Source organism: Henckelia pumila, chromosome 4 (assembly GCF_033568475.1).
Source record: "Henckelia pumila isolate YLH828 chromosome 4, ASM3356847v2, whole genome shotgun sequence".
Classification (NCBI taxonomy): Eukaryota; Viridiplantae; Streptophyta; class Magnoliopsida; order Lamiales; family Gesneriaceae; genus Henckelia; species Henckelia pumila.
The window spans coordinates 208,777,768-208,786,348 of record NC_133123.1 but is presented as its reverse complement, the minus strand read 5'-3'; positions in this window follow the sequence as shown (position 1 = coordinate 208,786,348).

Genomic DNA, 8,581 nt, shown 5'->3' with positions numbered 1-8,581 from the left:
GTTTTTACTCTTACTATCTTGCCGCCAGCTACACCTTTTGGAGGTCTTATCACTAGTCAAATTTCTCAATATACTCATTCTAGTCTCGATTTGACAACTGGGAAAGATAAAACAACAGTGGCTACTTCTTCTGATGCTGACATGCCAACCAATGCCATCCAAAATCAAATTGACTTAACTATGGATGAGGTATTGAAATATGCAAAAAAATGCTACAGATGTCGTATTTGATGTTTGGTGCAAGTTCAAACATTCACTCTAGGCAGGAATTTGAAGAAGAAGGGCAAACTCGGGACTTTTATCTTTTTGGAGGAAAGTGTTTTGAGAATATTAAAAACAATTGATGTTTCAGTTGCTCAATTGAATGAGAATTATGATCCAACGTCTAGAACAACATATGAAGATAGAACATTTTTTACTCAGTTGGATACATATCTTTATTCTCCTCAGCGACAATTTAATTTCTAGGAACAAGACCAAGAGCTGGTTATCTTTGAGCCTTACAAGTTTTAAAAACTCAAATCTAAGACAAAATCTGCTTCCAAACCCGTTCAACAAGATACCGAGTCTTTAAAACACACAATTGATCACGTGTTTTAGGAGGTTGAAATAGAAACTAATCAGATGAATCAGCAAACTGCAGTTCACCCAACTGAATTTTTGTTAAATCCAGTTCAAGAACAACTATTGGGTGATTCATCTTTGCCTGAAGTCACTCGGATAAATGTGGATTAAGTGTTGCAGCAGGTGAAAGGCAAAATCAAATCCGAACTAAAGCTCTCAATTCTTTAAGAATATCTTCAGTTGCAAGAACAAATGGAACAAAATGTTGATCCTCACCAAGAACAACTCATGGACTTGGAGAGTCCAGTTTTATATTCTTCTATGACGGAATATTTTGATCACACCAGTCGGGCATTGGTATTATACAGAGACCCAATTCCCAAGACTGAGATTGTTCTTATTCCTACATCCTTATTTGCAACAACTCTCAAAACTTTATCTGATCAGCTTAGTGGTACCAGGAATCTGAAAGAATATGTACTTAAGCCTGATGGTACATGTTCGATTCATGGGGAGGACATGAAACTCCCCTTTCTAGGTGGGGAGAAGGCCCATAAGTTTGAATATGGCTGGGCCGCCTGAGAAAAGGTGAGAGCCCAGTCCATTACAATCACCCTATGAGTTTATGGATGGTTGGATACATAAGTCTTGTGTCAGGTCACCATTATGATTGGACACTTGTACTAGTATCAGGTCACCATTATCCACTGGGTATAGGAGCCACCTCCTGATGCAATGGCGCAGTGTGCTATATACCCTAAGCCGGGTCTATGAGCTTGTTTCTTGACCTGAGTGTCTTGGTACCCAGTTCACTTGCATACATGCATGTATAATACCGTATACTCATACTCTTATACTGAGAGTTTTATGCTCACTTCCGATTATTTTATGTTATCTGGATACCCCATTCAATGGGGCAGATGGAGGTAGTTCTCCTGAGAAATGAGAGATTAGGTGGTGACCAAGCTGGATGGCAGTGTTGACCAATAGGATTTTCTTTCTGGTACATACTTTATTTAATTTCTGCTTTTTACTCTGCTTAAGATTTATTTAATTTAAATGCATGCTTAAGTTCTGATTAGAAGGTGATCACTGTGCGGGTCACTACAGACCATATGTCAGCATTACTCTGGAAACCTTTACTGTTTCAGGGAGATGTTGTATTTGGGGGAGGCTACCTTAGTGTAGTTGTTTTGCAACAGTCACAGAAAGGGGATAACAATTAGTCATTCAAATTCTCTCGTAGGAGATATAGTTTGATGCCAGATTTAGTATCAAAGAAAATTAGTTATCGTCTGACTTCGTCAGTCGTCAGAGATACAGACTAAGAATTTATGTTGTCAGAATATTCTTGGAATGGATATCCCTTGACGAGTGATAGTTCTAACCAGATAGGTTATGCATTTGTTATTGGGATTTAACTAGATGGATAAATTTAGTATGTGGACAAATTAATATGAGTGATAATTTAGATTATCGTCTGACTTTGTCATATATATGGAATGAGGTATTCTTGTGATAGATTTTCCAAGGTAGTGGATGATTATTTGATTGGAATTAGTCCAGGGCTCAGTATGCGATTTAATGTTCATTTCTGATTGGGCAGGAACAACTTTTTTAATAGAATCCAGACTGGTACAGAATCGGTGCCAGTGATTAATATTGGTTATTGTCTGACTATGTAATATATAGGTGAAATGAACTTAGTAATGGGAGTTTGTTTATCAACAGTGTAAGTTCTAAGTGATCGGGAACTAATTAGTGATTGCATAAATTTATTAATCCTTTCAGGATAAGCATGAGCCGCAATAGATCAATATCAGGAGATGATACCATCAAGTCCGATGAGTATAGACTTGTAGTTAGGTAATGGGATATTGTGGTTCCTGAGGTAAATATGATATTTTTGTAAGCCTGTAGTTCTTAGGGATTTAGCCAGTTGATGTTGCCTCAAAAGGATGTTTAGATCCATATAGATTGTTTATAATCAAAATTCCTTAGATCTGTGGAAACTATTGGGAATTCTTATGCTAGATATTTCATAATTGTCTTCTACCTAAGGAGAATAGTTGAGATTCAACTCTTGTTTACATGACAATATTAACTTTAGTTTGTTATAGTCTGGAAATTGTCAGTAATAAGATGAACGGATCAGTATGGTTTGATATTTTGTGGTCAAACAGTTTGATGTTAAATAGTCTTGAACGTGACTCAGTCGGAATGTGTTTCTAAGAAAATCTGTTGCAAGAACACAGATAGAGGAAACCAGTATCAGACAAGGTAAGTATTTCCCTATTAGAAAAGGTTGACTCAATTTTATACCTAGCTTGGTACCAGAGGCTGTCAACCCAGTAATCCGAGACTAGACTAGATAATTGATACGAGCATATTATAGAATGTCAGGTTTGAGGGATGGTACATAGAGCATGGTACTCAGGAATCTCTGCAATTTTTTTGAGATTATCATCAACAGGTTTTGATCCAACAGAATAGCATCAAGTGATTAGTCATGGGAAAAAGACAGTATCTGAGACTTATAGTTTCCGGGTCTGGCGGGATTATTGTCACCGATTTTTCTAGGGTGTCTTTTGGATGCACTAGATCATTGTTGTGACAGGATAAATAGAGTCGATTCGAGTAGGGTTATAACATTTTGCAATTATCGAGTGACTTAGTTTGTTTTTCTCAAGACCAGTTATTCAGGATTTGATAAAGGTTTATTTCTGTCAGTGAGATGATAATCAACATCATTTGATCGACATTTTGGTAATATTATTCCAAGTTGTACACTGGGATACAAATGTAATTATTCAATCAGGATTATTAGTATCGAGAGTGGTATTAATCAACTTGAGTGTTTAACAGGTTGGAAATTGGTCCTCAGGTGTAACCCTCAATGTTTCTGGAGGACAAGTATTGTGGACAACGAACTTTTTACAATACGGGAGAGAGTGGCAGAGACTTGGCCATTTTTGCATTAGTGGTATCCTTTCGGGTATAAGGATTTAGCCTTTGACAATAAGAGAAATTTTGATTTATATCCTCTGGTAATGATTGAATTGGATTCGATGGCATGGCTTGCCAATATATTGTAGACAATGTAAATTGTGGATTGTCATTGGGGGTACAAAGATAAGTGGCAGACTAGATCAATGATACAATGAAGTTGTATCGAGTCTATCTACTGGATTTATTCAGTTGTTGGAAGAACTAGGATTTGCTTGAGGATATTCATGCAAACCTGTGGTAATTCCCCAGTGTGAGGGATTAGTGAGTAGTTTAAGAACTACTTACCTTTTCCAAAAGATATTTTTAGGGACAGTGACTAGCCATAAGTTGGCAGGATGGATGAGTTTTCACCAATGATAATAATTTATGTAAAGATTTGATATCAGAGAAATCTCAAGATAGCAAGATAACAACTATTGTGACAAACAACAGTGATTTGAAATCTTTTATGATTTCAAGAAATTACTTGGTGATTTGTCAGTAATATTTTGTAAGATTTTTTTGGATATTCAGATTCTGTTCGATGGTTTGTTGTATTAGTACTCAGAGATGATTTCGATCTTGATTATCTGCTAGTTACTAGAGTAATTAGACTTTCATTTAAATTCTGTTAACTTATTAGAATATTTGATTTTTTAACTTTTTGGTTCGGTCATCAGTTTTTGTAACACATATATGATGGAGAGTGATAAAACTTGTACCAGCAATGTAATATGGTAGGGTAATACCAGATAGACTGTATTCAGTTTCAGAGCTAGAGTAAGGTATATTTTATTATTGTGGACTAAGATAATTATTCTAGTTTTAGTTCAGTGACTGTGTCGGGGGCACTGAAAAAGCCACATGAGGATTGGGAACTAGGTGTAGCGACCCTACCCGGATCCACTACCTAATCAGAGTTAAGAGCATAATTAAGCATGCATTTAAATAAATCGATGCGGAAGACTTAAAATAAAAGCAGACCGGCAGAATACAATCGGTTAAAATAAACCAAATTTGATTATACGACCCAATCTAATTAAATAAGCCTAAGGGGCAAACCTACAGCTAATCCTGCTGTCTTCACTGGTCACTGGCGACTCCAGGATCCTGGTGCTCAATCCTGCACCTACACCTGCCCCGTCAAATGGGGTGTCCAGATACACAGAAAAGACTGGACGTGAGCTCCAAGCTCAATACAAAAGCATGGATAAAACATACAAATATGATGCATGCAAATGACAGGGTATCCATATCTGGGATAACTGTATACAACTGCTTAGTAATGGCGCCTAGGACATGAGTGGTACAACCCGGGAAGCAAACCCTGCGTACACTGCTCATTCCTAATGGACGTAGACCGTGTCTTCTAGATGCCAGTGCCGGCTAACCCGTCGGTCGTGGGGCGCTCGACATCAACCGTCCGAACAGGGCTGAGCGGCCCTACATGGATCATCTCAAAAGATGGACAGTCACAATATGATATGCACATGCTGCATAATAATAATATGACACACAAATGCAACATATAAGCATGCAAACCCGCTGGCTATCTTAGTCAGTACTTACGTATCTTATTACAGGCAGTTCCCAGCAGTCCCACTCTAGGTTCCAAGCCTATCATCAACTCTACAATGCAAATACCCATGCATCATTTAATAAGCTCTAAAAGTCTTAACTAAGCTATTGCATACTCCTAAATAATTTAAGGAGACCATAGCTATACATGCGTCCGTCGTCAGCCCGCTGATGGTAATTGCCTCAAAACTAGGCCACAGCTCCGCTACGACGCCTGGATCGCTTTTCCACTTCCAGATTCCCCATAGGATGCCTAAATCTCCCTAGATCTGAGTTAGAAGGCTAAGAAACGAGAAAGAAGAGAGGAGAGGTGCAAGTTGAAATGAAGCCTTGGATCCCATATTTATAGACACGGAACGGAACGTCCGTTCTCCATCGTTGCGTCCATTCCCGATCGTTGTGTTCGTTCTCCCCATCGTTGCATCCAATGTCCCATCACGTGCGTAAGCAATGACGTCATATTGCTGACGTCGCGGATGACATCAACTGCCAGAACGTTGCTTTCAATCATGAACGTTGCTTCCGTTCTTGGTCACCCTTTGGGCCTTTTCCGATCATTTTGAATTCATTTCTGAAGTCCGTTAACCCAACAGAAACTTCCTTAATCATGTATTAATAATTCAAAACTTTATCACATGATTAATATAGTCATTAATAATTAATTACGGATACGGGTCACTACATTCTCTCCCCCCCCCCCCCTTCAAAGATTTCGTCCTCGAAATCTAGGGTAAAACCTCGAGAACGTATTAAAAACCTTTGCTCGAGTGTCTGGTCGAAATAGCTTCCAACACACTCAGTCTCTTGTCGAATTCTTGTAAGCTCCATTAATACTGAACTGCATTAACATTCTCCCAACTGAAGATTACTGTGCTACTGGTCGACAGTCGAACTCCTCTAGCACTAGCATATCACAACACTGATACATCTTCCCTTCTGACCATGATCTCCCTGATCACAAAGGATACACACACCCGCTTGATCGAGATCATTGTCCCAAGAGAAATCTTAGACTAACGAAGATCAAGTCATAACCTGACTAGCTTAGGACATTCGTCGAATCACCAAACTAGATCTAACCATCTAATGGTTCCAAAACTTCTCAGTGCTCAACACCTCTAGTAAGGAAATACCAATCCCAACACTGTGCTGACACAACAAATTTTGAATTTCTCCCCTAGAGAATCTAGTTGCCAGAAAGTCATACTTCAACATAACTGCTTATCACAATTCCCAGACTGGTCATCCTTCCCATGCCCTACCGAAGCGAACGAGCTTCCCAAGCAATTACTGGGAACTCAAACCATCCAGTCTTGTACTAATCACAGTTCATGTTTCTTAGTATAACTCAGCACTGTGCCCTGATGAAAAATATCATCGCTCGTCAATAATGATGCTAAGTCATCTCCTAGCCATTGGTATGCGAAGCCACGTGTACTCCAATGGAATTCATCAATCCCCTGATGATCTACATCATCTCGACTATAGGTTATTCACCTCATGAATTCCAAATCGATGGAAATCCTCCTGATAGTTATACCCAGATACTGTACACATATCAAGATTAAAGCAAGCTCCCTCCAGACTTCCAGAGAAATAACTCGAGCTCGCTAACCAGCTATGCTCTGCATCAGTACCTGTCAGTCGACCTCTTGTCCTCACGATCTACCGTCAGCTTTCTTCTTGTAACCAAATCATGCTTTTGAAAATGAAGTTTCCCGTGTGCCTACCAAAAGCATCGATACAAGCATACCGGCAAAACCATGTTCTGCATGAGTTTAATGACCTTACGCTCGAAACCTGTCATGCTTTAGGCACTCGAGGAATTTCCTGGTAAAGGTCTATCTGACAATCTCTTCAACTACGACTGGAGAATCTTCAGAGTAGTATCATCATGGTAATGACTGTACAGATGCAAACATCAAGTAAGTCCCCACCAATCCTCTGCCACTGCCTCTAGCATCCGGTAATCGATCCAAAGCTAGGATCCACATGAGTAGAAATCTTGAACTCTCGAACACGATCCATCGCTCCTGTCCGCACTTACTGGAATCCCATAAGCCAAATCTTTAAAAATCCTGTCGATGATGATAGTCTTTGGGTAACCTAATCGCCACATCATCACCTCTTCCAATGTCTCATCAATCCTATAAGGATAACCCAAAGTCTTAATACTATATCCCAAGTCTCTTGCATGCATGCTCTGATACCAAAAAGTGTAGCGACCCTACCCGGATCCATATCTGATCAGAGTTAAGAGCATAATTAAGTATGCATTTAAATAAATTGCTGCGAAAGACTTAAAATAAAAGCAGAATGGCAGAATACAACCGGTTAAAATAAACCAAATTCGATTATACAACCCAATCGAATTAAATAAGCCTAAGGGGCAAAACCTACAGCTAATCCTGTTGTCTTCACTGGTCACTGGCGACTCCAAGCTCCTGCTGCTCAATCCTGCACCTACATCTGCCCCGTCAAATGGGGTGTCCAGATACACAGAAAAGTCTAGAAGTGAGCTCTAAGATCAATACGAAATCACGGGTAAAACATACAAAGATGATGCATGCAAATGACAGGGTATCCATATCTGGGATAACTGTATACAACTGCTCAATAATGGCTCCTAGGACATGAGTGGTACAACCCGGGAAGCAAACCCTGCATACACTGCTCATTCCTAATGGACGTAAACCGTGTCTTCCAGATGCCAGTGCCGGCTAACCCATTGGTCGCGGGGCGCTTGACATCAACCGTCCGAACAGGGCTGAGCGGCCCTACATGGCTCATCTCAAAAGATGGATAGACACAATATGATATGCACATGCTACATAATAATAATATGACACACAAATGCAACATATAAGCATGCAAACCCACTGGCTATCTCAGTCAGTACGTACGTACCTTATTATAGGCAATTCCTAGCAATCCCACTCTAGGTTCCAAGCCTATCATCAACTCTACAATACAAATACCCATGCATCATTTAATAAGCTCTAAAAGCCTTAACTAAGATATTGCATACTCCTAAATAATTTAAGGAGACCATAGCTATACCTGAGTCCATCGTCAGCCCACTGATGGTAATTGCCTCAAAACTAGGCCGCAGCTCCGCTACAACGCCTGGATCGCTATGCCACTTCCGGATTCCCCATAGGATGCCTAGATCTCCCTAGATCTGAGTTAGAAGGCTAAGAAATGAGAGAGAAGAGAGGAGAGGTGCGAGTTGAAATGAAGCCTCAGATCCCATATTTATAGACACGGAACAGAACGTCCGTTCTCCATTGTTGTGTCCGTTCCCGATCGTTGCATATGTTCTCCCCATCGTTGCGTTTGATGTCCCATCACGTGCGTAAGCAATGACATCATCTTTCTGACATCACGGATGACATCAGCTGCCAGAACATTGCTTTCGATCATGAACGTTGATTCCGTTCCTGGTCACCCT